Raw genomic sequence first — 10,079 nt, 5'->3', positions numbered from 1 at the left:
AAATGTTGTCTCTCTCACTTGAGCCTAGATTTTTAACAGAAGATCCCATCCCCTTGCCATATGTTCATTCCCTCTCAGCTAAGCTGTGGCCCTCCTGCTGCAATGCTGCAGTAAGTCACCGCCCAGAGCAGCCCCGTTACTTTATGCTATTACACTAAAGCACGGCCAAGTATTTGCATGACAACGGCTTTAATGAGCTAATTTTCTGCCGATGCATATGATCTTGTCATCTTCCTGACAAATTAATGCTTCCGGAAAAAACCTTTTTAAGTAGCTAAAACATTAACCATTATTGCCCTAGGGCTTATTAATATTTTGGTGTACAGTAGCGGCGCTGGAATAATGCCAGGAAGTTGTAGGTATTAACGCTTCTTTGCCTGTCAGGATATTTAAGTCTTAGCTGTAGGACGTGGGTGATTTAAATAAAGCCCATGGATTCATCAGCTTCTCTTGTCACATGTATGGGGACAGGAGGAATCACACGTACGAGCATGCTTAACAAATGAGCTGTCTAATGAAGTGCTTTCGTCTACAGGCATTAACCATCTAATCTCAAACAGATCAGTGGAAAACAAAAAAGGCATAATCCCATGTCAAAGTTTCGTACTGTGTCCCACTGTCTTTCTTCAACGACGGCAGCTCGTCCCACCCTGCACGTGAGAGATGCTCCCAGCATCACATCAGTGCCCATTGAATTTGGCCACCAGAGAAATGTAAGGACCTTGAGTAAACAAATCTGGTTAGTGGGAAGCTGGAGAATAAAAGGAATAAACTAAAAAAAAAAATTATAGAGTCTGATAGGAAGTGGCTTATTTAACAAACCCCAACGAAATCTTTAATTAGGCAGCCGTGGGCAGGGGGTCGCCAGCTTGACAAAACAGAAGAAACCCAAAACGAATAGCCCATAAAATGAGCATAAATTTAATGTAAGAAAAAAAAAACAGTTACAATTTTTCATACCTGCATGTACTAAACAGAGGCTTTCAAAAAGATGCTCTGACAACACACCTTTACAACATGAAAGGATCAAACATTTGTACTGCCAGGCCCTGCCTTTGTGGGCAGGGCTCACCAGCCGTGGTCACTGCCTGAAGCCAATGGGGGCTGCAGGGCCAGGAAACCAATGTGCCGGGCAGCTCTGCTTCCTAACAGCGTGGATAAATCCAAAAATTTCCATGGAAGAAGGAAAAACACTACGTACGATTTGCCCAAAACCTCTGCATCCATCAGCAGTGCTTTTGGGGGATGCAAAATGTCACCTGATGCTGTTGGATGCGGGGAACCACACTGGGTGGCCACCAGCTCCTCCCAGCTTGCTGCAAGCAATTAAAAAGCATCTCCTGGGGCTCTAGCCTTTCTGCCCCTTGGGTTGGGACCAAGTATTTATCCGTGCATGGTTTTTCTCAACCCATAAGTAAGTAACCTGCCTCTCTGTTTTCCTCCTGGAGCAAAGGGGTGGGGGGGGGGTGTTGAAATGACGGTTCCCACAGGCTCAGAGGGGATGAGTGGCATTGACTCCTCACTGAGCTGTTGGGAGGTGGTTTTGCTGCTGGGTTGGGATGTAGATATGAGTCCTGGAGAGCTTGGTCCACCTGTTTTCTAGTGTGTAGTGCATACATGTTTGTTATCCCCAAATCTGGGCTCTTGATACATCAGGTGGGATTTTTACTGGGGATGTGGGCTGTGAGTTCCCAGCTGTTTGAGTTCCCAGCCCGTGCTTTGATCTGCTTCCCCAGGGGCTGTTTGGGGCCCCGGCCCTGCTCAGCCCTGGCCAGGCACGTCTCCCGTAAATGTTTCCTGGCTCCCCGTGTGCAGGAAACGGTACTGGGGGATGCTGCGGAAATTCTTTGTCTCCGCTTCCTATTCCTTTTCCTGCTCGTCCCCCTCAGCCGGGCGTGTGTGCTGCCAGCTCGGACAGCCTCGTGCCTCGTTGTTTCCGTCTGTCTCTGGCCATTTATGCTTTATAAAAGATGGAGAGGGCTGGTTTTGTAATAGCTGGTGTTGGCCTGGGCGATACCCGGTGCGCTCAGCTGTGCCCAGGCACCGGTGCGGCTTTTGGCCAGGCTGCTCCGCCCTTCCCAGAGACCAAGGTGGCCCTTGCTCTGCAAACTGTCCATCTCTTCAGGTGGTGAGGGAGTGGGGTGGGTCTGGGTGCAGGCTGAGGGCCTGACTCCTTCCTCCTCTCAACCCGGCTAAAGGGCTTTATTCCCACAAATAACGGGAGGTGGCACGCTGCGAGCGCTGCCAAAAATCCTATCCCTTTCTGACAGCACTGTGGCTTTTCCTCTGGTTTCCTTTGTTTGGGATTAAACGGTCAGTTATAAAAAAAAGAAAAAAAGTCTTAAAATAACTTTCTGGACTAGCTGGTGCTCTAGAAACCACCCCCCCACCAAGCACCTGGGCACATGTGGCAAGTCTGGAGCCACAAAGAAAAGGCTGTGGCCAACGTTTTCCCACCGTGACCTGTTTTTGGCAGCAGCCTGCCCTGCTCAACCTGCCTTGCTTGATAAGCACTACGTCCTAGTGAGCCAAAAAATAAAAAAAAAACAAACTGAAAACTGGGATCCCTCGGTGTTGCAAATTAACCTTTAAGACCACTGGGCACTTCTCCTCGGGCTGTTGCCTCGTGCATTGTGGGTGCAGGTCCAGGTGTCTGCACGCACCCACTGAGGGAAGATGCTCACCCTGGGAGGGCCCCTCTCCCTGCTCCCTGCTCGTCCTGAGGCTGCTCCTGCTTTCCTTCTCCTGCTGTAAAAAGAAATGAAGGTTCAGCCTCAACAACATGGATTTAGGGGCGGGATTTTTTTAGGTGCGAATTTCCTGGGTTTGTTTCCATGCACTGCAGCACCAGGAGGGGAGCAGCTTCCCGAGCTTGTTCAATAGTCACTTAAGCAGAGTAAGAGCAAGTTCGCCTGCTGGTAAGGCAGCCTTTAAAGAAATTTTCTTTCTTGTTGCTTAAGGTAAGAGAAGGACTTAATTTTCCTCCCGTATGTGCCCCCCGTTGCCTGTGCCCTGGCCTCCCGGCATCACGCTCACCATGTGCCTCTATTGCCTTTAGAGCAGCTGCTGCTGACAGATCTGGCTCAGGGATGGGGTGGGGTGGGATGGGGTGGGTGGGACAATTTTATTGGAAATCTATGGCTTTTCCTTGTCAATTTTAATGAAAGAAAGGAATTTATTTTTCTTTTGCCTGGAAGAAGCAGCCATGGCAGCAGAAAGCCAGCAGCTATCCCTGGACACTCGTGTCCTCAAAGGGGTAAAGGGTTGGAACTAAACCTCCTGTTAGGCAGTAACATCTGTGCTAGGAAGTGGATTTGTGAAACACAGAATGCGCCTGTGCATGGAGGAGGCCAGTGGCCGCGCTTGCATGGACGGCGATCAGGTAAGTGGGGTCTTGGTGCAGGCCACCAGGTGCGACCTGCCCACTACCTTGTGGGCAAAATGCTACAATTCACTGGGAACCTGCCTGGGAATAAAACAAAATATTTATGGAAAGTAGGGAACATCAAGAGGGATGTGTTCGGCAGCCTGAAGGCATGGAGCATTTTGGTTTTATGGCTTATAATCCAGCAGTTACGGTCTGGTAGGAGAGATGCTAATGCTGCTGTGGCGAGGGCCAGCCCAGCTCCTCTGCCTCCAGCACCACTTCGTGCACTGTGAAACCACCTGAGCGTGTGTGGAAATAGAGACAGGATGGCCTCATGGCAAAGGGCTGTCACTGTGGCTTGGCAAACCCTGGGCAAGCTCTGCTCCGTGTCTCATCCCCTCCATCAGCGCCACAGACACGCTGATGACCCCAGGCGTTGCTAGGCTTGGCACCATTTTGGAGCTTCAAGGTCTTCAGTTGGATTATTATTTTTTTCCTAAGCATTTAGCTTGTACCTGCAGGTTTGATGGTTAGTTGGCGTAGGTCAGAAATGGGTGAGGCTGAATCTTTCCGTAAGCCAGAAGGAGCCCATGGAAGGCTGAGCACTAGGCATCTGCCTCTGCCAGGGGTCTTTCCCACTTCTACGCTCTATGTATGTATTGCACCACGGAAAAATGGAGGGTATTACAGGGGAATTAGGATGGATAAACTTTGGAACACCAGGAGATGACCCAGGCAATTTGGTAACTTCTCCCACCTGCAGCTTCCCACGGGCTCTGTGGCATTCCCATCCCTCCTGCCATGCGTCTGCATCCCAAAAGCATTCACCTACCGCTGCAGCAGACAGGGAGACCGAGGCAGGCATGGCCAGTACTTACCTGCTGTCCCTGGACAAGTCCCGACTGGAGTCTGAAATATAATTTACAAATCCTAATTCTTTCACTATAGCCCCATCTAATGGTATGAGCCCAGCCACTTCCTGTACAGTGCTGGTGGACGCGAAGCCTCCTCCAGAGCTGGGGGTTTCTCACGACACCAGTGGTGCTGCTGGGCCAGATCCAGCCTGATAAATGTTTCTGGTCGGGGACACAGCAGTGGCGGGGGCTGCTGTCACCACTCTTGGGCAGATCAGTGGCTCTGCCCGTGCCCCAGCCTGCTCCTTGCAGCACCAGCATGGTTTTTCCCTCTTTATTTTTTCCCCTCCCCTCTCCCTTTTTTGCTGGTGTAAAGAAGCAGCAGCGCCCGCAGCCACTTTGCTGCGGCACACTGGGCTCTGGTCCCGCTGCCTGAGCACGGCTGTGCCAGGCGGGACGTGGGCTGCCGGGCTCGGCTCGGGACCCAACACACGTGGCTGGTGGGAGCAGCAGGAATTGTGCTGCGGGAGCCTTGCGCTGGCTCTCCCCAAAGGCTCCTCCAAGCTCCTCGTCTGTGCCCAGGCTGGTGGCTGGCACATCTTCTGATGGGCGCCCATACCAGAGCGATGCAGAGCCGAGGGTACGAGCAGCTTGGTGCTGCCAGTGCTCCGGCACAGGTCGTGGGGAAGGCGCAGGGTGCCCGGCATGGCGGGCGTTAGGTGCTCCTGTCTGCCTGTAAGCAGCACTGCGATTAATGGAAGGCATTTAACAGAAAGCCCTGCGATCCCTTGTCTGGAGGGTCCCCTACACGCACGCAGAAGCACACGTGCACATCAGCAGCAGCCCTGTGGGACACGCCGTCCTGTCCCCACGACATGCCCCAGCTGCCATGGGGGCCAGGGCACTGCCTGCAGCCCAGGCAGAGCCATGGGGGCTCGGCTGCCTCCCAGCCCTTTCCTGCAAGGAAAATGGGCAGCAAACCCATGGAGCGGGCCCCAGGGCATAGAGAGGTTGTCTGCTCCTGGGCTGAACCCCGTAACCATGTGGAGCTGTGCACTAATGTCCTAATGATAACAGAAAGTTCACCTAATGGTGATTTTAATTGAATTTAAGCTCTACCTAGGGTTAAGGTATGAAAGACCACAAGAACCAAAGGCAGTGGGGCTTGTTTTGCAAGGATGACTCGGTCTGGCTGCTGCCTGGAGGATGAGTTCCTGTGGCTGCTTTGTGCCTTGCTGGCTGGAGCATCCCTCTTCCCACTTCTGTGGGCAGGGTTGCAGGTGCTGGTGGTATAGGTCCTGGGTATGGGTGTGCTGGTAGGGACTGTCCTGAGTCCGTGTTGGGTGTTGCTGCTGCTGCCTTTGGAGGACAGTTTCACGCCAGGCAGGTTACTTGCTGGTTTGGGGTTTGCGTGGTTTTTTTTTTTTTTTGCACATATCTTTTCAAATGTTGATGGTGGCTGAAACCCAACTGCTGGAGCCAGATGTGCCTGACCTTGTCATCCAGAGCCAAACCATGGTGTTGATCTGATCTAAAATCAGGCTGAAAAGCCCGGCTGCTCTGCTGAATCCACCCGGGGGGAGAAAGGCAGATGGGTGGGAGGTGCCCTGCTGCCCTCTGCGATGGTGTGGGGATGCTTTAGCTGTGTTAGCCTCATGTCTCACGGGGTGCGCTGGCCTGGTGCATGCATCCACAGCCACGTCTGTGTTACCTGGCCTGCCTGGGTAAGTTCATTAAGGACTTGGGCTGCTAACAGTACGGAGATGGCAAATACTGAGGATGGAAGCCCAGCAGGCACCCTGCCACTGGGCTGCAGCTCCCCTCCCTAAAAACAACTGCAGGGTTACAGCTGGAGCAAGGTTTTTCCAAGACTAGCTGAGAGAAATGCTCCTACCACTAGGCAAAGCAGCTCTTCCATGCAGGAAGAGGTTTTCTACACCACTTCCAGTTGTGGTAGGTTTTTTCCCTTCCCCCCTCCACCCTTTCTGCATGCATAAGGTTGTGCCCTGAGGTCCCGTGTGACGCAGTCCCCGAGACCCTCCCACTGGCTGAGTCTGAGTGGGGATGGTGGTGTTGGGGCTCTTGGAGAGCCCCAAGGGCACATGGGCACTGGGAGGGAGGTGGCATCATCCCTTTGGCTCTGGACCATGCATCATGGTGAGAGCGAGCCCCATCTCTCCCACAGCCCGACCCCAGCTCCAAGTTACGCACTAGCCCACAAAAGCACAGAAATATGGCAAGCCAACTGCTGGAGCTTTCTGCTATTTCTCTTTTTTCCCTGTTTTTGGTCTTTGCCCTTCCCTTGGCACTGGGGAAGGGGCTTCTCCTACAGCCGGGGCTGGACCTGTCTGGCAGGTGGCACCCACCGTGACTTGCCAGGCTGGCACCCACCGAGCCAGCCAGCCCTGGCTGGGCTGGGCTTGCAGGCAGCTCCCTTACAATATCCATTTGCTTCGTGGCCACTGGAAGCCCCCCCAGCGAGACTGGGGAGGGAAACCCAGCACACCTCCCAGTGAGCTAGCTGTTTTTGGGGGGAGCAGAATGGGGCTTTTTGTGGGGTCCCTTCTGCGGGGAGGGGGAGCTCGCCAGCCCAGCCCCGTTTATTCAGCATCGGCGGATAAAGACTACCTGTAAAAATTAGTTTTGGCACAAGCACCCTGGAGAAAGCTTTTGCCAAGGAAAAAATATTGTCAACAGGCTCTAGGAAAACAGCGTTACTCATCTGGGGGAAAATAACCAAGGCAGGGTGAGAAACCTGCGTGGATTTATCTGGTGCAGCTTTATCTCCAGCAGCGGGGTGTCTGCGAAAGGACTGTGCTTTTTCCTTGGTGTTACTCCATGCCACCCAGCTTGCCTTGCCTCGGGTTGGTGCACGCTTGAGGGTCCCCACTCCCCGCCGAGGGATTCGTTGGGCTAAAGTGAGGCCGATTTATGGGGTGTAGCTGGCTGGGGCAGGGGCTGATTTCTGTGCCAAGGTGCTGGAGGTGCTCCTGGTGCTCTGCTGTGCTGGGGCAAAGCCCAGCCCCGGGGCGCTGGCTGGGGGCAGCTGGGCTTGGCAATGGGCACGGCTGAAATCTGCATTAAAACATTTCCCTCCTTGTTCTTCCCATCACCGGGCCTGCACTGAAGGCCCTTCGAGTGTATGGAGCAAGCCAAGGCTTTAATGATTTTTTTTTTTTTTTTTTTAAGACAGGAAAACCCCCTGTTCTCTGCAAACCAGAACCAAATTGTACAGGCATCACACAAAGCTCTGCTACTTGCTCTGCGCTCGCTCTGCAATCTTGTTTGACCATCCTGACGCAGGCTGCAAATAACTTGCTGGTGTTTTACAGCACGTGTCGAAGATAAGAGCCTGAGAAACTGGATTCAAGTCCATAAGGGACTCTTGAAGCCCCCCGATGCAAACCATGGCTGCACTGCAAAGGGCAGAAAGACCTTGTGAGGCTTATATTAGCTTGGAGACCCCTTTTTGTCCCCTGGCGTGGAGCTGCCCTTCAGCCCTGAGCACCCGCAGAGCACCGGCCAAGACACAAAGTCTATTTTAACTTCATCTGGTATAAAAACCTTGCAATGAGGAGGAACGGGGTTCATCTCCCATAAAGCTGAAGTGCCCCTGGCTCGAGGCGGGGATCAGCCCTGCAGGGCAGGGGTGTGTGGCTGGGGGATTGAGCCCTCGCGGCCCCTGGCCTGGAGCAGGGGGTGTAGCGAGTTGCATGGTCTCAGCCCCGCGGCGCCGAGGCCAGGCTCATGGGAGGGGGTGCGAGCAGGGGCTTTTCTCTGTGCGATGCTGCAATATATATCAACGTTCATGGTAATTTTGGGAGTTACCTTTCCCTAGCAAGGCAGTGCATGAGGTCTATCCAGGCGGGACTAGAAAGTGAGCCTGGGTCACGGCTGACTGCTCGTGGGGTGCAGGAAGGGTTTGAAGGCCATGGCTAAGCCAGATTAACGAGCAGGCACAGCCAAACGGGGGCCCATGCCCAGCCCCGGTGCGGAGGAGGGTTTCGCTGGGCTCCCCACGGCTGCGGGGGCAGAGCTGCCCCTGAGGCCATGCTGCAGAGTCTGATCCCACATGCCCTAAACTCTGTCCCCTGCATCCTGTGCCATAGCTTAATGGCTGTACAGGCGTTTTACTAACGAAATGGTGGCAGAAAGCCGAGCATGTTTTGCCAGGTGAGCGGCGGCAGCCCTCCTGCCCACAGTTTGCCACAAGCACTGGGGCAGAGCTCCCATTTGATCCTCCCTGTGCAGACAAGACACCAACAACCCCATTCACGCTTCTCCAGCCCATCCCTGCCGCGGTGGGGATGCGGCCACGGCAGGAGAGGAGCTGTGAGCCGGCCTGGCAGGGTGGCACAGGAGCTCAAACAGCCCTGGGGGAAGAGGAGCAGTGAACTGTCGAGGCCAAGCGACTCGGCTTGTTTCATTGAGAGCAGCTACTCCATCAGGGGAGCACGGCCCAGGGGTATTTTTGCTCAAACGCGCTGTGAAGGGGAACACCAAACCTCCTCCTGGGCCCCTGCCCAGACAAGCCGCCAGGTCGGGCGAGAACAGTGACCGTCACCAAGCAGCTGCTCCCTTAAAACAAAAGGTACAAAACCTGAAGTCCAACACTGAGGAAAGCACTAAACCACGGAGAAGCAGCATAGGCTGAAATAAAGGATTACTTCCCCACATCTGACCACCAGTTAGGCATGCCAGCACTGAGCCCCCTGATTAAAAGGTGCAGGTTTCTCACCAGCTTCATGATGGAGATGGTACCACATGAAAATAGTAGAGGCCAGGAGGAGAACTTGTCATAGAGAACAACTGCCACCTTTTATTTTTCTCCTTTTTTCTTGCAAGTTTCTTATTTTTAGGATATCAAAAGATAACTTTGCATATGCAATATCTATATTGCATTGCAGTATCTCTATCAATACTAATCCAAAAGGTTTAATACACTTCTTTAAGCCAATCTGACATGGTTGCAATGAAACGCCTTTGATGTGCAACTGGCAGGTCTCAGCTGAGCGGCATTTGGGGAAAGTTTTGGGATCCCATTTCATACTTCGCTTAGTCTGTCAGTACGTGGTGCTGGATGTAGCTGCAGCGTGAGGTTAGAAGTTGTATTCTTTAAGCAATGCACCCAAAAGCATGTAGCTCACGTTTGTAACCTGCTCTATCAAACCGGCTGTCAGTACAAACACCGCTGGCACACCCGAGCCCAACGCAAGCAAGGGGCTGTTGCAGAGCATAGGACCAACGTTACCACAGGGACTCGCACATCTCCATGACCCAACCTCAAAAGCTTTCCCTTTTTTATGCTGCCTCCCCATACAGCAAGCAGGAATGAAAGCACAGACGGGCTGGCAGGGGAAGCTGAAGGCTCCTGCCGCTGAGCTTGGTCTGCAAATGAACTAACAGCAGGAGCTGGCCTTGTTAATTTGAACTGTGTTTTTGGAGGGAGGTGGAATGCGGGGATCAGGGCAAAAATAGCTAGGAAGTAGCATCTTGCAAGAGAGAAACCGTAATTTCCATAAATCATGGAGGTACACACATTTTAGCTGGGCTCCTGCTCCAGCTGGCACCTTTGAGCAGTGCCACGTGTATGGAAGGTCCTGGCCCAGTCCCTGTAGCATACGGATGCTGCACTCAAACATGGCAGAGGAGCTCAAGGAAGAGCAGGAGCTACGGGACTTGAACCCAGAGGCCAGGAACAACAGCTAAACGGGATTGGAGTGCTTAGAGGTCTCGAGCTGGCTTTTTCCAGCTTCCACTTGCAGTCTTTTCACTGCAAATATACCAGGGGATGGAAAGGACAGGGATTGCAGGACCTGGTGCTAGAAAGAAGACAACATCGAGCTGTCAGAGAGCAG

This window comes from Nyctibius grandis, chromosome 1 (genome assembly GCF_013368605.1).
Source record: "Nyctibius grandis isolate bNycGra1 chromosome 1, bNycGra1.pri, whole genome shotgun sequence".
NCBI lineage: Eukaryota > Metazoa > Chordata > Aves > Nyctibiiformes > Nyctibiidae > Nyctibius > Nyctibius grandis.
This window is presented reverse-complemented; position numbering follows the sequence as displayed.